Source organism: Oncorhynchus masou, chromosome 28, assembly GCF_036934945.1.
Source record: "Oncorhynchus masou masou isolate Uvic2021 chromosome 28, UVic_Omas_1.1, whole genome shotgun sequence".
Classification (NCBI taxonomy): Eukaryota; Metazoa; Chordata; class Actinopteri; order Salmoniformes; family Salmonidae; genus Oncorhynchus; species Oncorhynchus masou.
The window spans coordinates 35597755-35621942 of record NC_088239.1 but is presented as its reverse complement, the minus strand read 5'-3'; the positions used below and the strand labels follow the sequence as shown (position 1 = coordinate 35621942).

The 24188-nt window shown below is 43.6% G+C and overlaps 1 protein-coding gene across 2 annotated transcripts in view; it reads left to right on the top strand.

Moving 5' to 3' along the window:
- The window catches only part of LOC135517535 (zinc finger protein 438-like), a 96247-nt gene that overhangs the window by 48243 nt on the left and 23816 nt on the right, over nucleotides 1-24188 (top strand). The window contains exon 2 of one of the 2 annotated variants that reach the window (XM_064941931.1): nucleotides 17592-17661. The exons of the other annotated variant lie outside the window; for it this stretch is intronic. The gene's annotated coding sequence lies outside the window, so the exon portion shown is untranslated. The remainder of the gene's footprint in view (nucleotides 1-17591; nucleotides 17662-24188) is intronic. 2 annotated transcript variants of the gene reach the window in all.

Here is a 24188-nt window from a genome sequence, read left to right as displayed (position 1 = left end):
AATGGCTTCGGTCTGGAAAGTGAGCTGGATGAAATTTAAAAATATTGATGTTAATAGTGATGTGAGTTTACGGCGTTTGTTATGGGGAGCGACAGGCAGACAGGCAGGCTGGAGCTGTGTGGAGGGATTAGGAGTGGCTGTGCCAACCAGGGGGTACCTTAATGATATTAGTAGTGATCTGGTTATTTATGAGGCTAAGTTATTCATGCCCCGTGCTGGCTATCCATCACAGCTTGAGCTGAGTGCTTTGACTGGAGCCAATTATAGTCCGGCTAAATACTGGCGGCCGCTATGAATCGGTACCTGAATATCTTAAAATCATGTGCTGTGTTCCCTACTAGGCCTATCACCCCTCTGCCCCTAGTGATGACCTTATGTACTGCAACCAGGGTGGTGTTCAGTAGGGAGGGAACGTTTTGAAACACAGTGAACCTGGAAGGTATTGCCAGAATGTTGGTCCGTTGGACTCCCTTTTCCTATCCCTGTTTGAACTCCCCCCTCAAACTGCTGTTGACCTGGCTAACAGGCCTGCATCTGAGGGAGGGGGAGGGAAAGAAATTAAATTATTAGGCCTACGCTAACACACACCATTTAATCCATGTGTTGAGGCTCTGGGCTGCAGTGTTGCTGTTCCTTGGAGTTCCTTGCACCTATGGGATTAAACAGTCTGATGTGGTCCAGAGTCTGATCTCAGGCCAGTCCTTAATGAGCCAAAGCTTAATCTGCCAGAACCGGACAGAATAAAAAGACACTGCTGCTAAAGTAAATCATCAGGATATGTAACATTGGCTATTTTTAATAGTTGATACTCCAGGCTCTCTGTCTGCTGGCATCATATCCAGGGAGGGCTTGGATGCTGTCTGGGTAGTTCAGCCCAGAGACTGAGCTCTCAGCTCTCTGGTCTCCATCCCTCGTCACCCTGCTTTCTTCTCTTCTATCCCACTCCTTGCGGGATCGGGAAAAAATGATAGTCATTCTGTTTTCAGGGGAAAAGGAAAAGAGCATGTGATGCGACTTCCACTTTTGGATGAGCGCCTCGTATTACTAAGACTACTCATTCTCGTCATGACCACAATGTGGGGCATCCTGCTCCTGCGTTTCCCTTACTCCTGCTACGTTAGGTTACTTCTATCCTTACCTCAACTTTCTCTCTCGCTCTGTCTCTCTCTATATCCCTCCTCCCTTCTTCTCCAGTGAGCTGTGCGGTGCCTCCTCAGATCTGTGGGGCTTGGAGAGTTATCTCTCTGAGTCCTAGGGAACCATGAAGGTCTCTGTGGGATCAATTTAAAAGGGAAGCGCTTGCCTCTCATCCTCCTCTCCTGGCCAGGCCCTCCTGGCTGATTGGATCTGCTCGCCAGGAATACACAGGCTTTTGATCTCCTTTTTAAATTTTCCCGAGCTCTCGGTCTTGTCTTCATAATTACAACAGGGTTTCTGTTCCACTTTACAGATTATATGTGTGGCCTGGGTTTGCACCTGTGAGACTGTTTCAATCTTCTTTTTGTACCAACCTATTGGGTGGTAAATCTTTAGTGAGTACTGCCATTTCTGTGAAGGGAAAAATAAAACACCTCCCCCTGGTTGACTCCTTAGGCAGCTTGCTTCTTCACAAACAGAACTGTATTCTGGTTAGAAGTGACTCGCAGCTCAAATGTATTATTCACACACTGTGGATATTTCTCATGTTGGTCACAAAGAGGAGGAGAGGAAAGCTGATGGCTCCTGTGAGCACTCTCTCTGGTCCCTGGCTGAACTGCTGAAGTGTGTCTCTTTTGTAAGACATGAATTACCAGTGACCCTGATGTAAGAACAAGTCCAGCGACCAGGGACAGACTGTAGGCTTGTAGAGGGAGAATGCTGCAGGCTTCGCATTGCCCATCTCACAGGGAATTGAGATTGTGGTTTTGTGCCTACCCCAACCATGACAGGAGGACCCTATGGGCTCTGGTCAAAAGTAGTGCACCATAGAGAATACGGTGCAATTTGGGAAACACACATGCTCTTTTCAGTCACTACTTTTCAGTCACCACCCTGCTTTATTTTCTCATATACAGTTGAAGTCAGAAGTTTACATACATACACTTAGGTTGGAGTCATTAAAACTTGTTTTTCAACCACTCCACAAATGTCAAGCTATAGTCGGTTAGGACGTCTACTTTGTGCATGACACAAGTAATTTTTCCAACAATTGCTTACAGACAGATTATTTCACTTATAATTCACTGTATCACGCACTCAAACAGGTATAGCTCACTGGTCACCCCCAAAGCCAATTCTTCCTTTGGCTGCCTTTCCTTCCAGTTCTCTACTGCCAGTGACTGGAACGAACTGCAAAAATTACTGAAGCTGGAGACTCATGTTTCCCTCACTAGCTTTAAGCACCAGCTGTCAGAGCAGCTCACAGATCACTGCACCTGTACATAGTCCATCTGTAAATAGCCCATCCAACTACCTTATCCCCATACTGTATTAATTTGTTTATTTATTTTGCTCCTTTGCACCCCACTATCTCTGCTTGCACATTCATTCACATATATATATAGAGGAGAGGTACATATATATATATTTCTGCACATCTACCGTTCCAGTGTTTTTAATTGCTATCTTGTAATTACTTCACCACCATGGCCTGTTTATTGGCTTACCTTCCTTATCCTACCTCATTTGCACGTACTTTTTTTTTTTACTGTATTATTGACTGTATGTTGGTTTATTCCATGTTTAACTCTGTTGTCGTATGTGTCGAACTGCTTTGCTTTATCTTGGCCAGGTCACAGTTGCAAATGAGAACTTGTTCTCAACTCGCCGACCTGGTTAAATAAAAGTGAAATAAATAAATAAAATTATAGGCACTTTAGTATTGCCAGCCTAATCTCGGGAGTTGATAGGCTTGAAGTCATAAACAGCGCTGTGCCTCAAGCTTTGTTAATTGCTGTTGGGAAACGTAGTTAAGTGCTGTTTGAATGAATGCTTACTAGCCTGCTGCTGCCTACCACCGCTCAGACTGGTCTATCAAATATCAAATCATAGCCTTAATTATAATATAATAAACATAGAAATAAGTCTTTGGTCATTAATATGGTCAAATCCGGAAACTATCATTTCGAAAACAAAACGTTTATTCTTTCAGTGAAATATGGAACCGTTTCGTATTTTTTTCGAACAGGTGGCAACCCTAAGTCTAAATAGTGCTGTTACATTGCAAAACCTTCAATGTTATGTCATAATTATGTGAAATTCTAGCAAATTAGTTCATAGTTCGCAACAAGCCAGGCAGCCCAAACTGTTGCATATATCCTGACTCTGCTTCCACTGAACGCAAGAGGAGTGACACAATTTCCATAGTTAATATTGCCTGCTAACATTAATTTCTTTGAACTAAATATGCAGGTTTAAATAATATATACTTCTGTGTATTGATTTTAAGAAAGGCATTGATGTTTATGGTTAGGTTCAGATGAAGTCGGAAGTTTACATACAGCTTAGCCAAATGCATTTAAACTCAGTTTTTCACAATTCCTGACATTTAATCCTAGTAAAAATTCCCTGTCTTAGGTCAGTTAGGATCACCACTTTTTATTTTAAGAATGTGAAATGTCAGAATAATAGTAGGGAGAAAGATATATTTCAGCTTTTCTTTCTTTCATCACATTCCCAGTGGGTCAGAAGTTTACATACACTCAATTAGTATTTGGTAGCAGTGCCTTTAAATAGTTGAACTTGGGTCAAAAGGTTTGTGCAGCCTTCGACAAGCTTCCCACAGTAAGTTGGGTGAATTTTGGCCCATTCCTCCTCAGAGCTGGTGTAACTGAGTCCAGTCCGGTTTGTAGGCCTCATTGCTCGCACATGCTTTCTCAGTTTTCTATAGGATTGAGGTCAGGGCTTTGTGATGGCCACTCCAATACCTTGACTTTGTCATCCTTAAGCCATCTTGCCACAACTTTGGAAGTATGCTTGGGGTCATTGTCCATTTGGAAGACCCAATTGCGACCAAGCTTTAACTTCCTGACCTTCCTGTCTTGATGTTGCTTCAATATATCCACATCATTTCACTCCCTCATGATGCCATCTGACTAAATACTTTTTTGCTCCACTGTAGATACTTTTGCACCTGTTTCCTCCAGTATCTTCACAATGTTGTTTGCTGCTTTTCTGGGATTGATTTGCACTTTTCTCACCAAAGTACGTTCATCTCTAGGAGACAGAACGCGTTTCCTTCCTGAGTGGTATGACTGCTGCGTGGTCCCATTGTGTTTATACTTGCGTACTATTATTTGTATCAATGAACCTTCAGGTGTTTGGAAATCGCTCCCAAGGATGAACCAGACACTGAGTTTGAAGGTAGGCCTTGAAATACATCCGCAGGTACACCTCCAATTGACTCAAATTATGTCAATTAGCCTATCAGAAGCTTCTAAGCCATGACATCCTTTTCTGGAATTTTCCAAGCTGTTTAAAGGCACAGTCAACTTAGTGTATGTGAACTGCTGACCCACTGGAATTGTGATACAGTGAAATAATTTCTGTAAACAATTATTGGAAAAATTACTTGTATCGTACACAAAGTAGATGTCCAACCGACTTGGTTGAAAAACGAGTTTTAATGACTCCAACTTAAGTGTACGTAAACTTCCGACTTCAACTGTACATTTTTCGCGAATGCACTTTTGTTAAGTCATCACTCGTTTGGTGAAGTTGAAGTAGGCTGTGATTCGATGATAAATTAACAGGTACTGCATTGATTATATGCGAAGCAGGACAAGCTAATTAACTTAGTAATATCATCAACCATGTGTAGTTAACTAGTGATTGTTAAGATTGATTTGTTTTTTTATAAGATTAGTTTAATACTAGCTAGCAACTTTGACTCCTTGCAGCCACAAGGTCCTTTTGACACTGCACTTGCGTAATAGGTGGTCAGCCTGCCACACAGTTTCCTTGTGGATTGCAATGTAATCGGCGTCAAAAAAGGTTGATTACTGACTGTTATGGAAACTTGAAATTGGCCCTAATTAATCGGCTAGGCCGATTTTTAAACCGCCGACCTCTACTTGCTACATTGTAAGCTAATTTACTTGTGTGGCTGCTAGCCAAATAGCGTTGCACCTCTGTGGTCATTGATGAAAACGATTTTACGCCGAATGTGTTGCAGTAATGTATTTTGTTTGCACGCCCCTTATTCTATTGAAGCAAAAAAAAACACTGACTTTCAACTATATACGGTGCATTCGGAAAGTATTCAGACCCTTTGACTTTTTCCAATTTTGTTATGTTACTGCCTTATTGTAAAATGGATTAAGCAAATATATTCATCAGTCTACACACAATACCCCATCATGACAAAGCAAAAACAGGTTTTTAGACATTTTTTTTTGCAAATTTATAAAAAATGTCAAATGGAAATATTACATTTACATAAGTATTCAGACCCATGAATCAGTTATTTGTTGAAACACCTTTGGCAGCAATTACAGCCTCGAGTGTTCTTGTGTATGACACTACATGCTTGGCACACCTATAAACATTAGATCCGGTTCAAGTCTGGGCTCTGGCTGGGTCACTCAAGGACATTCAGAGACTTGTCTCGAAGCCGCTCCTGTGTTGTCTTGGCTGTGCGTTTAGGGTTGTTGTCCTGTTGGAACTTTAACCTTCGCCCCAGAGGTCCTTAGCCCTCTGGAGAAGGATTTCATCATGGATCTCTCTGTACTCTTCTCCGTTCATCTTTCTGTCGATCCTGACTAGTCTCCCAGTCCCTGCCGCTGAAAAACATCCCCACCTTTTGGCAATCTCCAAGCGGACTAAGGGCTAACAAGTGCCTTTTACTGCTGATTGTCTTCTGTCTGGAAACTCTTAACATAAAGGCCTGATTGGTGGAGTGCTGCAAAGATGATGGTTGTCCTTCTAGAAGATTCTCCCATCTCCACAGAGGAACTCTGGAGCTCTGTCAGAGTGACCATCGGGTTCTTGGTCACCTCCCTGATCAAGGCCCTTCTCCCCCGATATCTCAATTTTGCCGGGCAGCCAGTTCTAGGAATAATCTTTGGTTCCATACTTCTTCCATTTAAGAATGATGGAGGCCACTGTGTTCTTAGGGACCTTCAATGCTGCAGACATTTTTTGGTACTTTTCCCCAGATCTGTGCCTCGTCACAATCTTTTCCTGGAGCTTTACGGACATTGCTTGGTTTTTGCTCCGACACGCACAGTCAACTGTGGGACCTTTTTATATAGACAATTGTGTGTGCCTTTCCAAATCATGTCCAGTCAATTGAATTTACCAGAGGTGGACTCTAATCAAGTTGTAGAAACATCTAAAGGATGATCAATGGAAACAGGATGCACCTGAGCTTGAGTCTCATAGCAAAGGGTCTGAATACCTATGTACACGTTTGCATGAGTCATTAAGAGATGATCTTTGCCTTGACTTATGTTGCATCACTGAAAATGTCTGTTCACATACATAGGTTGACCCAAACAATATAAACATCTTCTGAGCATGACTCCTAATCTTTGGGAAGTTTTTGAAAAGGCCCTTCCCTTGTAGTTTGGAATTCAGTTAATTTGTTAGGGCCATGATGTCCACTGTGAAGGCAAAATCAGCCAACCATTCTTTATCTTGCTGTTGAGGAAACTCATAACACATTTTCCTTTCATTTGAAAAAACTCAGGATTCTCCGAATTCAGGTCCCACACCCTTTTTAGCACCTTAACCAAACTCGGCCATTTCCCGTTTGTGTGTTAGGGGAGATCTGTATGACCTGTCTCTTCCAACATTGAGACAAACTGCCTGTGGTTTAAAGATTTTGCTCTTATGAAGTTTACCACTGTAGTGACAGTATCCACAAGATGGCTCAATTTCAGAACACATTTACAGAGCACCTCCTGATGAATAATGCAATGCAGGAAAATTATTTTCTGATCTGGGTTCAGGTAACCTACTTGATATTGTATCCTTTTCAAAAGGCCAATGTTTTTCCTGTCAAGTTTGGGCACCCATTAGTGGTCACACTGGATAACTTTTCAAAACTCAGTCCCAGCTTTGCCACACACTTATTAACCTCCTCCAATAAATATTTCCCTGTGGTTGTGCTCGTCATTGACTGCACTGAAGCAAGCTCCGATAATTTCAGTCTGGGGTTATGTCTCGTAAGAATATCAACAACTGCGCCGTGTCACGTGCATCACTGCTCTCATCCAGGGCCAAGGAGAAATAGTTGAAATCCTTTACCTTGTCTTTCAACTTTTGTTCTATATTCTCTGCGATGTCCTCAACACACTGTTCATCTTGACAGGGAAACATTTTCAAGCAGTTCTTTCTTGTCAGGAAAAAGTATTGCCTGCAGAGTCAATTAAACATTCTTAAATGAATTTGCCCTCAGCGAATGGCTTGCTGTGTTTAGTGGTACATAGCTAGCTCTCTCAATTCTGTTGTTTGCTGAATGCACTTTTGTGAAAAGTTCTTGCTCCTTTTGCAACTGAGAAAGCAGCTCATTTGATGCACTTGCCCTCTGCCCAGAAGACATATTCCTATATTTCTCTGCATGCTTCGTCTGGAAGTGTCGGGACACCCTACATTCATTGTCTACGTCCTTTTCTTTTAAATCTTTGAAGAAGTCATTTTTGCACAATTTGTAGCTAGCTTCTATTTGTAACTGAAGTGTGTGTCAGCCTGTCAGTCACGGTCTGTCCTCGTGCAGTTATTTTATATGTGCTTTCAAAATAAATTTCCCACAAGCTTCGGGAGTTAAATTCAAAACTTTACTATTGCAAAGCTTTATGTGATCTGAGCATGATTCTGCTGGACGTATTGAATCCGGTCACGGGCCGCATATGGCCCCCGGGTCGACCTTTGCCCATGCCTGGCCGAGTAGCTTCCCAAATGGTAATGATGGAATACATTTGAATTGTAATGATAGTGAGGCACCATGATAGCCCAGTTCTTGCCAGTTGGATGGGATCAGCAACTTTCTCTGTATTTACCCATAAGCCAAGGCCACTAGCCCTCTATACACAAAGTTAACAAACTAACTTAAGTGTTTTTAGATATGAGTCTATTTAGTGAAGCACCCTGCTGTGTCAACAACAGAGCCCGTAGCCTCCTCCCTGGTGACATCACTGCCGTGCACTAATTGAGGTTTAATACCAGGGCACAGAGTGGAGGGGTGTAATTTTCCTCCCCTACCCGAAATAGAGATGGCAGCTTTTCATGTGGTCGAGGTTAATTTGGGATGCAGTGGTACGGTGCAGCTGTATGTGATTTTAAACAAACACCTTGCTCTTTGTTTTTGTCTCCAACTTTTAGCGTGAGGGTTGAGGGGAATGGAAAGCAAGACCGCCTGTCGATTGGTCACTTTGTTTTGTAATAAAAACAAAGACGAGGTGAAGTGTTCTTTGTTATAGCATAAAACTAACAAGACAGATATTGTGTGCCAAATGGCACCTCATTGCCTATATAGGCCTAGTACGCAACTTTTGACCAGGGCGGGTAGGATTCCATTTGGGACCCAGCAAGAGTTTGGCCTTTACTCAGTTAACCAGTAGACATTTGTGAGTAAAATGGAACTGAAGTGAAAATGGTTTCAAGAGCTTTTCAATTAATTTAATCCATAAAACAAAAGGCTACCCATTTCCTCTGTCACCACCATCTAAAGAAACCTAATCACTTTGAATCCAAATCGACATATGTCATTGCCAATCCTTTGCCTTGCGGCTGAGTTGATGTTGAGTTTATAGGCTAGCAGAACGAGAGGCATCGATAGCCCTGTAGTAAGTAGATAGAATGGCATTTGTGCGTCATTATAAATAACGCACGCACACACAGAGCCTTAATGTGGCCAATGACATTCAACACACCCAGGAAAACACACATCTCTCTGGCCGCTTGCTCTTTATCCCCGCTATATCAGCGCCTGTTTGAAGTGGAAAGCTTTAATCACAAATGTAAGGATTTACATTGCAAGAGGGTTGCTGGTTACTGCCTGGATGTTGATGTGGAAGGAGGGGGAGGGTCCAATGTAAATGCCTGCCCAGCTCTGTGGAGGGAAAATGAACCTGGTAACAGCAATGGGTTGTAGGTCAGGACAAAGTCAGAATCGCAGTTTTAACATAAGGTTTGGGTTTAGTTGAACATCCTGGTAGATATGCAGAAACATACATAAAATGTGATGCCATAGAATATATTTAAAAAAACAGGCAGCATATATTTTTGTTGTACGTAGTAGTGTAGCAGCCTTGCTCCACTAGTACATACAGAGATGTTTTAGTGCGTGAAAATTAGATTAGCTACTTGGGTAGCTGACAGAATCATGCTCTGGTCATCATACTAAGCCTGAGGTTGTATTTGAAAAGGTTTGTGGTTTTAGAGCTGACGGTTTCTCATCACAATGTCTCTCTCACACACACAGCAGCAGCCTCATGGATGGGCCAAAGCCTGTTAGCTCCAATTCTTACCGCCTGAGTTGTTAATGCGGAGTGTCAGTCAGTTGACTTAAATCCTCACAGATATGGAACTAGTTCCCTTTCAGTCGGTCGCACGGTATACCGTACTATGGGGAGTCAACGACGAATCGTATTCACCTGAAGAAAAACTGAAATCGCGCCCAACAGGATAATGGATGCCGAGCCCGGCTTTTGAAGCCCCACCTTCCTGGCTATAATTCCAGTACTTGCGTTAATTTCCTAAACTCTTTGCTCCTCAGTTCACCTGAAGTAAGAACATGACATGCAATTTACAAACTTTTCAAGCACACAAAAGACTGCAAGATTCTGCTTGGACTTGGGTGTATGTTAGTGGGGAGAGAGTAGTCGTTCCCTAGATGTTGCAAATTTTGCGTCTGGGTATCGCTTTTATTTGCTAAAAGCTACCTACTTTCTGCTTTGCTTGTTTAGCTAATTCTTCCTCGCTTGGTTTGGATTTGTGTTTGCTAAAAACTAGAGGTCGATTGATTTTTATATGATTTTTTTTCCAACGCCGATATCGATACCGATTTTATTGGAGGACCCAAAAAAGCAGATGCTGATTTGTATATACATTTTATTTGTAGTAATGACAATTACAACTATACTGAATGAAAAATTAACACTTTTATTTTAACTTAATATAATACATCAATAAAATCAATTTAGTCTCAAATAAATTATGAAACATGTTCAATTTGGTTTAAATAATGCAAAAACAAAGTGTTGGAGAAGAAAGTAAAAGTGCAATATGTGCCATGTAAAAAAGCTCATGTTTAAGTTCCTTGCTCAGGACATGAGAACATATGAAAGCTGGTGGTTCCTTTTTAACATGAGTCTTCAATATTCCCAGGTTAGAAGTTTTAGGTTTTAGTTATTATAGTACTATTTCTCTCTATACCATTTGTAGTTCATATAGCTTTCACTAATGGATGTTCTAATAGGTACTTTAGTATTGCCAGCCTAATCTCGGGAGTTGATAGGCTTGAAGTTATAAACCATGCTTGACGGATTGCGAAGAGCTGCTGGCAAAAGCACGAAAGTGCTGTTTGAATGAATGCTTATGAGCCTGCTGCTGCCTACCACCGCCCAGTCAGACTGCTCTATCAAATCATAGACTTAATTATAATATAATAACACACAGAAATACGAGCCTTAGGTCATTTAACCTCTTGAAACTCTGGGGGCGCTATTTCATTTTTGGATGAAAAACGTTCCCGTTTTAAACAAGATATTTTGTCACAAAAAGATGCTCGACTATGCATATAATTGATAGCTTTGGAAAGAAAACACTCTGAATTTTCCAGAACTGCAAAGATATTTTCTGTGGGTGCCCTAGAACGGGAGCTACAGGCAAAACCGAGATGAAATGGCAACCAGGAAACCAGCAGGATTTTTGAGGCTCCGTTTTCCATTGTCTCCTTATATGGCTGTGAATGCGAGAGGAATGAGCCTGCCCTTTCTGTCGTTTCCCCAAGGTGTCTGCAGCATTGTGACGTATTTGTAGGCATATCATTGGAAGATTGACCATAAGAGACTACATTTTCCAGGTGTCCGCCCGGTGTCCTCCGTCGAAATTGGTACGTCTTTTTCAGCTACTGGTATTTTTCCATGCGATTCTGAGGGGAAAGCAGGCTTCCACGAACTGCATATCAATGAAGAGATATGTGAAAAAACACCTTGAGGATTTAGATTCTGTTCAATGTCAGAAGGTGAATTCAACGCTTTAAGCCATGACTTAAATGTAAATGTAAATGATTCCAAACAACGTTTGCCATGTTTCGGTCGATATCATGGAGTTAATTTGGAATTTTCAGTTCGTTTCGGTAGCCAAATGTGATGTACAAAACGGAGCGATTTCTCCTACACAAAGATTCTTTCAGGAAAAACTGAACATTTGCTATGTAACAGAGTCTCCTCATTGAAAACATCCGAAGCTCTTCAAAGGTTATTTATTTATTTGGTTATCTGGTTTTTGTGAAAATGTTGCGTGCTAAATGCTACTCAAAATGCTAAGCTAGCTTAGCATACTCTTACACAAATTAGTGATTTGCTATGGTTCAAAAGCATATTTTGAAAATCTGAGATGACAGTGTTGTTAAGAAAAGGCTAAGCTTGAGAGCAGGCGCATTATTTTCATTTTATTTGCGATTTTCAGAAATCGTTAACGTTGCGTTATGCTAATCGGCCTGAGGCTTTATTCACGATCCCGGATCCAGGATGGGGAGTATCAAGAGGTTAATATGGTCAAATCCGTAAACTATCGTTTCGAAAAAACAAAACGTTTATTCTTTCAGTGAAAATCAAATCAAATTGTATTTGTCACATACACGTGGTTAGCAGATGTTAATGCGAGTGTAGCGAAATGCTTGTGCTTCTAGTTCCGACAATGCAGTAATAACCAACAAGTAATCAAACTAACAATTCCAAAACTACTGTCTTATACACAGTGTAAGGGGATAAAGAATAAGTACATAAAGATATATGAATGAGTGATGGTACAGAGCAGCATAGGCAAGATACAGTAGATGGTATCGAGTACAGTATATACATATGAGATGAGTATGTAAACAAAGTGGCATAGTTAAAGTGGCTAGTGATACATGTATTACATATGGATGCAGTAGATGATATAGAGTACAGTATATACGTATACATATGAGATGAATAATGTAGGGTATGTAAACATTAGGTAGCATTGTTTAAAGTGGCTAGTGATATATTTTACATAATTTCCCATCAATTCCCATTATTAAAGTGGCTGGAGTTGAGTCAGTGTGTTGGCAGCAGCCACTCAATGTTAGTGGTGGCTGTTTAACAGTCTGATGGCCTTGAGATAGAAGCTGTTTTTCAGTCTCTCGGTCGCAGCTTTGATGCACCTGTACTGACCTCGCCTTCTGGATGATAGTGGGGTGAACAGGCAGTGGCTCAGGTGGGTGTTGTCCTTGATGATCTTTATGGCCTTCCTGTAACATCGGGTGGTGTAGGTGTCCTGGAGGGCAGGTAGTTTGCCCCCGGTGATGCGTTGTGCAGACCTCACTACCCTCTGGAGAGCCTTACGGTTGTGGGCGGAGCAGTTGCCGTACCAGGCGGTGATACAGCCCGCCAGGATGCTCTCGATTTTGCATCTGTAGAAGTTTGTGAGTGCTTTTGGTGTCAAGCCGAATTTCTTCAGACTCCTGAGGTTGAAGAGGCGCTGCTGCGCCTTCTTCACGATGCTGTTTGTGTGAGTGGACCAATTCAGTTTGTCTGTGATGTGTATGCCGAGGAACTTAACTTACTACCCTCTCCACTACTGTTCCATCGATGTGGATAGGGGGGTGTTCCCTCTGCTGTTTCCTGAAGTCCACAATCATCTCCTTAGTTTTGTTGACGTTGAGTGTGAGGTTATTTTCCTGACACCACACTCCGAGGGCCCTCACCTCCTCCCTGTATGCCGTCTCGTCGTTGTTGGTAATCAAGCCTACCACTGTTGTGTCGTCCGCAAACTTGATGATTGAGTTGGAGGCGTGCGTGGCCACGCAGTCGTGGGTGAACAGGGAGTACAGGAGAGGGCTCAGAACGCACCCTTGTGGGGCCCCAGTGTTGAGGATCAGCGGGGTGGAGATGTTGTTGCCTCCCCGTCACCACCTTGGGGGCGGCCCAGGCTCAGATGAAGCTTGGAGGGTACTATGGTGTTACCCAGTTGCAGCATTCTCACATAGGTATTCCTCTTGTCCAGATGGGTTAGGGCAGTGTGCAGTGTGGTTGAGATTGCCCAGGGTCTTGACTTGTGTGTCAGGTAGGGTGGAGGTGATATGGTCCTTGACTAGTCTCTCAAAGCACTTCATGATGACGGAAGTGAGTGCTACGGGGCGGTAGTCGTTTAGCTCAGTTACCTTAGCTTTCTTGGGAACAGGGACAATGGTGGCCCTCTTGAAGCATTTGGGAACAGCAGACTGGTATAGGGATTGATTGAATATGTCCGTAAACACACCAGCCAGCTGGTCTGCGCATGCTCTGAGGGCGCGGCTGGGGATGCCGTCTGGGCCTGCAGCCTTGCGAGGGTTAACACGTTTAAATGTTTTACTCACCTCGGCTGCAGTGAAGGAGAGTCCGCATGTTTTTGTTGCAGGCCGGTTCAGTGGCACTGTATTGTCCTCAAAGCGGGCAAAAAAATTATTTAGTCTGCCTGGGAGCAAGACATCCTGGTCCGTGACTGGGCTGGTTTTCTTTTTGTAGTCCGTGATTGACTGTAGACCCTGCCACATACCGCTTGTGTCTGAGCCGTTGAATTGAGATTCTACTTTGTCTCTATACTGACACTTAGCTTGTTTGATATCCTTGCGGAGGGAATAGCTGCACTGTTTGTATTCGGTCATGTTACCAATCATCTTGCCCTGATTAAAAGCAGTGGTTTGCGCTTTCAGTTTAACGCGAATGCTGCCATTAATCCACGGTTTCTGGTTAGGGAATGTAATGTTTTAATCGTTGCTATGGGAACGACATCTTCAACGCACGTTCTAATGAACTTGCACACCGAATCAGCGTATTCGTCAATGTTGTTGTCTGACGCAATGCGAAACATATCCCAGTCCACGTGATGGAAGCAGTCTTGGAGTGTGGAATCAGCTTGGTCGGACCAGCGTTAGACAGACCTCAGCGTGGGAGCTTCTTGTTTTAGTTTCTGTCTGTAGGCAGGGATCAACAAAATGGAGTCGTGGTCAGCTTTTCCGAAAGGAGGGCGGGGCAGGGCCTTATATGCGTCGCGGAAGTTAGAATAACAATGATCCAAGGTTTTGCCAGCCCTGGTTGCGCAATCGATATGCTGATACAATTTAGGGAGTCTTGTTTTCAGATTAGCCTTGTTAAAATCCCCATCTACAATGAATGCAGCCTCAGGATGTATGGATTCCAGTTTGCAAAGAACCGTTCCGTATTTTATTGAACGGGTGGCATCCATAAGTCTAAATATTGCTGTTACATTGCACAACCTTCAATGTTATGGCATAATTACGTAAAATTCGGGCAAATTAGCTCACAACGAGCCAGGCGGCCCAAGCTGTTGCACATACCCTGACTCTGTGTGCAATGAACGCAAGAGAAGTTTAGTATTGCCTGCTAACATGAATTTCTTTTAACTAAATATGCAGGTTTAAAAATATATACTTTGTATTGGTTTTAAGAAAGGCGCTGATGTTTATGGTTAGGTACACATTGATGCAACGACAGTGCTTTATTCGCGAATGCTCTTGTTAAATCACCAGTTGGCAAAGTATGCTGTGATTCAATGATAAATTAACAGGCACCGCATCAATTATATGCAACACATGACAAGCTAGATAAACTAGTAATATCATCAACCATGTGTAGTTAACTAGTGATTATGTTTGTTTTTTATAAGATATGTTTAATGCTAGCTAGCACCTTACCGTGGCTCCTTGCTGCACTCGTATAACAGGTAGTCAGCCTGCCACGCAGTCTCCTCATGGAGTGCAATGTAATTGGCCATGATCGGTGTCCAAAAATGTAGATTAACGATTGTTATGAACTTGAAATCGGCCCTAATTGATCGGCCATTCCGATTAATCGGTCGACCTCTAATAAAAACCCACCAATTTCTGTTCTGCTTGTGTAGCCAGTGCTTCCTTGCTTGAGTAAGGCCAGTGGTAAGAGTAAGTTCAAAAATGCTGACCAGCCATGTTTTTACCTCCGACCATGTCCTTGCTCATATGGTTTCACAATGAAAATTAAAGATATGAGTGCTGTCTTGTTTGCCTGGTGTGGAAATACTCGCAGGAAGCTTTGACTCAAACCAGTTCGTGTGACCATGGTCTCTTGCTGGGTTCACCTTCCATTGGAGTCGGGCTAACTTTGTGAGAAAGATTGGGGCTGCTAGTAAATGGTCTTCCAGTGAAGCGACCTCGGTAATGGGGTTGTCTGAGGCAGGGAGAGAGCAACGGTGGTCAGCATTAATTGGGGTGTCATCCCAGCCGAGTGAGGCTCATTCCGGTTTCTCTGGCAATGTTCAGAGCCGGGATTCCGAGGCAGCCTAAAGCCCCGGCTTTGGATTGCGGCTGGGGAGAGTGAACCATTGGTGGTTAATGCGCCTTTGATTTCCTTCCGATGTTGGAGGGCCAGCATGTGTTGGTAAGGTCCGACAACTGGATGGTGGTGGCGTACATTAACAGGCACGGGGGGACGCGGTCTCTTTCCTAAAACCTGGCCAGTTATCTGCTCGTATGGAGCAGTGCCCATTTCCTGTTGCGCAGGGCAATGTATCTTCCCGGATCTCTCAATGTGCGAGCAGATCTAATTTCCAGGAGTAGAGACTGCACCCCTTGGTGGTTGCCCAGGGGCCGATCTGACGTATATCTTTATGAATCGCGAGAACGAGTATTGTCGTCTGTTCTTCTCAATGAGGGATCTAGGCGCGCCATTGGGAACGGATGCTTTGGCGTATCAGTGGCCTCGGACCCTGCTCTATGCGTTTCCTCCGTGGGACCTAATTCGGGCCACTGTGGAGAGGGTCCGTCAGAAGGAGGGTCTGTTGTTGATTCTGGGGTTTCCCCATTGGCCCAGACAATCCTGTTTCCCGGAGATCATCCACATGCTTCCATGTCGTTGGGATCTGTTGTCCCAGGCACACAGGAGAGTTTGGTACCGACAACCGCAGATAGGGGATCTGGGGGTTTGGCCCTTTGAAAAGTTGAATTTGATGGATAGGGGTTTACCCTCAAACTTGATTACGACTATATAGTTTGCACATGCGCCCTTTCCGAGAGGGATTTATACATATAAGTTGAGCGCATTTCAGGGTTAGTGTCAGGTTAAGAGTTTCTCCTTTTCAGAGTTCTTTGGTGGACATTTTGATGTTCTTGCAAGAGCTTTTTGAGCAGGGCCCTTATTTTTTTCCACATTGACGGTTTATATGGCAGCCATCTCGGCGTATCATGTAGAGATTGACTGCTCTACCCTGGGGTCTCATCCTCTGGTGGGTGTGGTTCCTGAAAGGCGTACGTCGGCTCAGATCAGTGTCTTAAGTCCATGGCACTGACGTGGGACCTGGTTTTGGTCCTGGGCGTTATGTGTGAGCCTCCGTTTTAACCATTGTACTTGACCTGATACCTCGTTCCCTTCTTCAGGGAACAGTAGCTATATTCATAACTGTATGCTCACTCACTCACACTCTCTCTCTCTGGAAAGAACATGCATATTGTGGGACATTCAAGGACTTTCTGTACTGTGGTTGTATTCTGAAATTCTGACTCATATTACAGCGCTGTTGTTATATTTTGGGGCGGTTTCCTGGACGCGAAACACTTTTAATTGAGATTCTCCATTGATTTTGCTTTTAAATCTAGGATGAGGCTCTGTATGTTTAGAGTTTAGTGTTCCTCTCCTATTTACATATGTTGCATATGGGTTACTTAAGCACTTATTTAGACTAATCTTTGTAAAGTAGAATTAAAGCTGCTTTGTCCAGATGAGTCACTATATGTTGTAAATTAAAACAAGTATTTAAGACTGCAGACGAACAGAGGCAGCATTCCAGAGTTGCGTGTCCACCCTTCTCATCCTCTATAATTCATCCTGACTTCTAGAGCCATTATTCTATGAATATGCACTGAAAACTCTGCTCTGCACTTGTGTGTGCGCGTTACCGTTACTCTGAAACAATGGAGGTGTCAGGGTGAATTCTCTCTCCTGTGGCAGAGTACTCCGAGAGCTTAGTGATGTACCCAGGGTTTTGCTGAGTTGCAGGTGAATGATGGTGTCTTGAGGTTTTTCTCTTATTTTCCCTTGTCTTTTTCCCCTTTTCTTCCCCCTCCTGCTTTTCACTCTTGAGGGGTTTTTAACAAGGTTGTTGGAAGAGGATAAGGCGTGTTAAATGAATAATTTACACACTGGAGCACTCTTTCTTTATTTAATATAGAGCCTAACAGGGTGGCTGGGGGTCCCCAACCACCTGCCTGGCTGACCTGGGACGCTAAACGAGGCGTCACTCTGGCTAAATGTAGTGGCAGGGCAGCAGGCCTTTAGTCTGTGTGTGTGTGTGGGGGGGGGGGGGGGGATAAATGTGATTTTACAGTAGTATATTTAGTTTTGTTCATTCAGCACAGTATACTCAGTTGTCTTGTTGTGTTTGTGTTCCAGGGGGCCGTGGAGAGGGTCAGGGAGAGGATCAGACCACTGTCGCTGGGAGAGAGGAGGTGCCACAACAGAGGTAGGAAGAGTAGGGAACAAGCCCATTGGTAATAATAATAAACGCTTCTCTAGGCATCACAAAGATATGTCTACATCTTTGTATGTCCACCAGGCACTGTTTGGTCACGTAAAATAACTAGGTCTACCTGAAGACGGAAAACCCCCTAAAAGTGTACCATACCTCTTCATGTTCAGGGCAGGGATAAGTGTTCTTCTACTCTCCTCATCATGTCCTGTTTACACAGACAGCCAGAGCAAAGAGCGCCAAATGAACCGTCCACATCTCCTCTTCTCTGTGTGATCCTCCTCTCTCCTCCTCACAGGAGATTCAATCCCCTCAGCTATCATTGACCTTGTTCTAAAAATAGATAATCTAACTCAGCCATCACATCTTTCACCATCTCCCATTTTCATTTTTTTTCATCAATGCCTTACTGTAATGGCTGAAAGGACTGGATTAGTTTATCCTGAATGGCTTTCACTTGTCCTGCTGTGACAGGTCAGTGTTCATGGAGGAAAGGTCACAAGGAAAGGAAGCTAGCTGCCTCGATTGAGACAAAGCCACTGTCTTCCCTCTGCCTTATGCCTGCTCTCCATTCCTCTCTTCAGCCTAGTACAGTCCGTTCCGGTCTTTCTAACCTAGCGCCCCCCCCCATAAAGCTAGCTGGTGAGGGTAAGGTTGTGTCTGTCTATCTGTGTGTTTGTGGTTAATTTAACAGCATCACTGAAGGTAACTACAGTAATTATCCAGGGTTCCCTTTGATCTTGCCAGACAATGTTTCCCAGGTTCTAATGCCCATCAAAGACTCTGGAGCAGTTGCTCAATTAGTGCAGTAACCTTTTCTAACTTTGTGTGAGAGAGGGAGAGCAAGAGAGACAGGCTTTCACCTTTCCCTCCCTATGAGCACTGTGTTCTTCATTTCGGTGCTAACTAACCAGACCTGGTTTTAAGTGGTATTTGATTTATATTCATATTTTTAGCTTTTTTCTGAACTATTCCATTTGTTCCATTGCGCCAGACAAGCTCAAACAAGAACAGTTAAAGTATTTGAAAGATTTCTAATACGATTTGAACCCAGTTTTTTTGACTGTCATTCTTCAGCACTAACGGACAGAATTGCTCTCATTCAGTTAGTACGTTCAGTATGCATTAATGCACAGGCACAAACACGCGCACGCACACACAGGAGGCGGCTGCGTTGTCTGTGAAGGCTGTGTGGGCTGTTTCTGGGTCTTTTATAGTGTGTGTGTGTGTGTGTGTGTGTGTGTTCATGTGTTTGCAAATTATTGCATGTCTGTCTTTGTTAGTGTATGGAATTTGAGCTAAGCTTTCATCTGTAAACAGGTCTCAAACAGAGCCACAAGACCCATTTTTGTACTAGTGTGATGTCCTATATAATAAGTACTAATACTCCAGGCTACTTGATGTAAAGTAAGAGAATGTTGCCTTAACTTGAGGTGACCTGCTTTTAGAAACTTCACATCACCTCTTAGAGGAGGAGAACCTGTGGGATGATCTGCATATTCCTTTGATCTCAGGGAGCAGTCATCATTAAAGAAGAGAGGACCCGAGTCAGGGTGCCTCTTACTTTAGCCCCTCTGCTACCTGTACCTGGTGCATCTAGCACTACCACACCCCCACTGAAAGATCACCCTTCTCTGAAGCATGAAGCTGCCCTTCATTTCAAACAGCTCCTTGAGGTGCCTTGGTGTAGTCAAAGCCAATGCCACTCTGTCCTTCACCACCCAGTCTGCTGATAGTGGTACACTGCCCTTGGATTTAGGGATGTTAATTTCTCCTCCCATCCTCTCTGTTTATTGGTCTCTCTGTTCCTCACGTCCCTGAACCTGCTTGTGGGAGAGAGAGAGACTTTCTTTCATGATACATTTTCATTTCATTAAAACCTGGTGTGTCTTTGACCACACCAGCCTCTCCCCTCCCACCTCCTTTCTTCTCCCACTTTTTCCTCTTCCACATGACACCCTCCTCCACCCCCCCTAGTCACTTCCCCTTCCCCACAATACTCTCCTCATCCACTAGCATAGCCTGACGAGGCCCAGCCTCATCTACACCACCAGCCTCTGATGCCTGCGCCTCATGGCCCCCTTGACCTTCATTTCCCCAACTGGTGCTTGTACCCTCACCTTGTCTACGGCCTTAATGTGGGCACTGCTGCTCCCGAGTGGCGCTGCGGTCTAAGGCACTGCAGATTGTGATAATAGAACTTCAACCTTCTACTCCTGCGCCATTTTATGTGTCCCCAACCGATTTTTTTTTTTGTTCAATTATTTGCCTTGGTTGTAACTTATTTTTTTACTTATTTTGTACATAATGTTGCCGCTACCGTCTCTTATGGCCCTAATATAACTTCTGGACACCAGGAGTGTGAATACTTACCACGGACTGGCAGAATCCTTTTTTTCCTTTAACTTCTTGGGGGCAGTATTTTCACGTCCGGATGAAATGCATGCCCAAATTCAACTGCCTGCTACTCATCCCCAGATGATAAGATATGCATATTGTTATTATTAGATAGAAAACACTCTGAAGTTTCTAAAACTGTTTGAATCATGTCTGTGAGTATAACAGAACTTATGTAGCAGGCGAAACCCCGAGGACAAACCATTCAGATTTTTCTTTTCTCTCTTTTCAAAGGGTTTTCATTGGGAATCCAGATTTCTTAGGACTTGCTTGCAGTTCCTACCGCTTCCACTGGATGTCACCAGTCTTTAGAAATTGGTTGAGGTTATTCCTTTGTGGAATGAAGAAGTAGCCCTGTTCAAAATTGAGGGTCTGTTTGTTAGAGGCGCGTGACCAGAAAGGTAGCGTCAGTTTGTTTTCTTCCTGTATTGAACACAGATTATCCCGTCTTCAATTTTATCGATTATTTGCTTTAAAAATACCTAAAGTTGTATTACAAAAGTAGTTTGAAATGTTTTGGGAAAGTTTACAGGTAACTTTTGAGATATTTTGTAGTCACGTTGCGCAAGTTGGAACCAGTGTTTTTCTGGATCAAACGTGCCAAATAAATTGACATTTTGGATACAAATCGACGGAATTAATCGAACAAAAGGACCATTTGTGATGTTTATGGGACATATTGGAGTGCCAACAGCAGAAGCTCATCAAAGGTAAGGCATGATTTATATTTTTATTTTTGCGTTTTGTGTCACGCCTGCAAGGTTGAAATATGTTATTTCTCTTTTGTTTACGGAGGTGCTATCCTCAGATAATAGCATCATTTGCTATCGCCGAAAAGCCTTTTTGAAATCTGACATGTTGTCTGGATTCACAACACGTGTAGCTTTAAATTGGTATCTTAAATGTGTTATTTCATGAAAGTTTGATTTTATAGTAATTTCTTTGAATTTGGCGCTCTGCATTTTCACTAGCGTCCCACATATCCCAGAGAGGTTAACGGGTCTGAGCCCGACGTGAATGATATTCTGCTTTCTTGGAAACAGGCCCAGATCCCTGTGATTTGCATGAAGAGGAGGCCAAGAAAAGGGGCCAGAGGGCGGGCTGCCTTCTGGGAATTCGTAGGCGATCAAATAAACCCCCACTTCCTTCCATTCTGCTAGCAAACGTGCAATCTTTGGAGAATAAAATCGATGACCTACACAGAAGATTAATTTAACAACGGGACATTCAAAACTGTAATATCTTATGCTTCACGGAGTCGTGGCTAAACAACGATACTATCAACATACAGCTGGCTGGTTATACTCACTACAAGCAAGAGCGAACAGCGGTGTCTGGTAAGACGAGGGGCGGCGGACTATGCATTTTTGTAAATAACAGCTGGTGAACGATGTCTCAAACTATTGCCCACCTGAGGTGTAGAGTATCTCATGATAAGCTGTAGACCACACAATCTACCTAGAGTTTTCATCTCTATGTTTCGTAGCTGTTTACATACCCCCACAAGTGGTGTCGTTTTACTGTGGATATAGATACTTTTGTACCTGTTTCCTCCAGCATCTTCATAAGGTCTTTTGCTGTTGTTCTGGGATTGATTTGTACTGAATCTGTCTCCTTCCTGAGCGGTATGATGGCTGTGTGGTCCCATGGTGTTTATACTTGCGTACTATTATTTGTACAGATGAACGTGGTACCATCAGGCATTTGGAAATTGCTCCCAAGGATGAACCAGACTTGTGGAGGTCTACAATTTTTCTTGGCTGATTTCTTTTGATTTTCCCATGATGTCACGCAAAGAGGCACTGAGTTGGAAGGCAGGTCTTGAAATACATCCACAGGTACACCTCCAATTGACTCAAATTATATAAATTAGCCTATCAGAAGCTTTTAAAGCCATGACAACATTTTCTGAAATTTTCCAAGCTGTTTAAAGGTACAGTCAACTTAGTGTATGTAAACTTCTGACCCACTGGAATTGTGATACAGTGAATTATAAGTGAAATAAGCTGTCTGTAGACAATTGTTGGAAAAATTGCTTGTGTCATGCACAAAGTAATGTCCTAACCGACTTGCCAAAACTATAGTTTGTTAACAATACATTTGTGGAGTGGTTGAAAAACCAAGTTTAATGAGTCCAACCTAAGTGTATGTAAACTTCCGACTTCAACTGTATATACCCCAACGAGATGCAATGGATTATAGGCAACATCACTGAGCTAAAGGCTAGAGCTGCCACTTTCAAGGAGCGGGACTCTAACCCGGAAGCATATAAGAAATCCTGCTGTGCCCTCCGATGAAAACCATCAAACAGTCAAAGCTTCAATACAGGACAAAGATTGAATCGTACGACACCGACTCTGAAGCTCATCGGAGCAAACTATTACAGACTACAAAGGGAAGCACAGCCGAGAACTGCCCAGTGACACGAGTCTACCAGACGAGTCAAACTACTTCTGTCCTCGCATCTAGGCAAGTAACACTGAAACATGCATGAGAGAACCAGCTGTTCCGGAAGACTGTGATCACGCTCTCCGCAGCCGATGTGAGTAAGGCCTGTACTGCGAGCACGTGCTGACCAACTGGCAAGTGTCTTCACTGACATTTTCAACCTCTCCCTGTCCGAGTCTAATACCTACATGTTTTAAGCAGACCACCATAGTGCCTGTGCCCAAGAGCACAAAGGTAACTGGCCTAAATGACCACCAACTCATAGCACTCATGCCTGTAGCCATGAAGTGCTTTGAAAGGCTGGTCATGGCTCACATCAACACCACAATCCCAGAAACCCTAGACCCACTCCAATTTGCATACCACACCAACAGATCCACAGATGATATAATCTCTATTGCACTCCGCACTGCCCTTTCCCTCCTGGACAAAAGGAACACCATTATGAGAATGCTATTCATTGACTACAGCTCAGCGTTCAACACTATAGTGCCCTCAAAGTTCATCAGTAAGCTCAGGACTCTGGTACTAAACACCTCCCTCTGCAACTGGATCCTGGACTTCCTGACGGCCCTCCCCCAGGTGGTAAGGTTAGGTACAACGTGTCCGCAACGCTGATCCTCAACACAGGGGCCTCTCAGGGATGCGTGCTCAGTTCCCTCCTGTACTCTCTGTTCACTCATGACTGCACGGCCAGGCATGACTCTAACACCATCATTTAAGTTTGCTGATTTCACAACCGTGGTAGGCCTGATCAGCGACGAGCCTATAGGGAGGTGAGAGACCTGGCCATGTGGTGCCAGGGCAACAACCTCTCCCCCAATGTGATCAAGACAAAGGAGATGATTGTGGACAACAGGAAAAATAGGACCGAGCACGCCCCCATTCTCATCGACGGGGCTGCGGTGGAGCAGGCTGAGAGCTTCAAGTTCTTGGTGTCCAACACACTAACATGGTCCAAGCACACCAAGACAGTCGTGAAGAGGGCACAACAAACGCTATTCCCTCTCAGGAGACTGAAAATATTTGGCATGGGTCCTCAGATCCTCAAAAGGTTCCACAGCTGCACCATCGAGCATCCGGACTGTTTGCATCACTGCCTGGTATGGCTACTGCTTGGCCTCAGACCGCAAGGCACTACAGAGGGTAGTGTGAATGGCCCAGTACATCACTGGGACCAAGCTTCCTGCCATCCAGGACCTCTATACTGGGTGGTGTTAGAGGAAGACCCTAAACATTGTCAAAGACTCCAGCCACCCTTGTCATAGACTGTTCTCTCTGCTACCGCACAGCAAATGGTACCGGAGCGAGAAGTCTAGGTCCAAGAGGCTTCTAAGCAGCCTCTACCCCCGAGCCATGAGACTCCTGAACATCTAATCAAATGGCCACCCAGACTATTTGCATTGCCCCTCCCCCTCTTTTACACCGCTGCTACTCTCTGTTGTTATCATCTATGCATAGTCACTAATAACTCTACCTACATGTACATAATACCTCAACTAAGCTGGTGCCCCCGCCCATTGACTCTGTGCTGGTACCCCCCTGTATACAGTCTCGCTATTGTTATTTTACTGCTGCTCTTTATTCTTATCCGTATATTTTTTTAACTGCATTGTTTGTTTGTTTTTTTTGGTTAGAATTTTACCCCTTTTTCTCCCCAATTTCATGGTATCCAA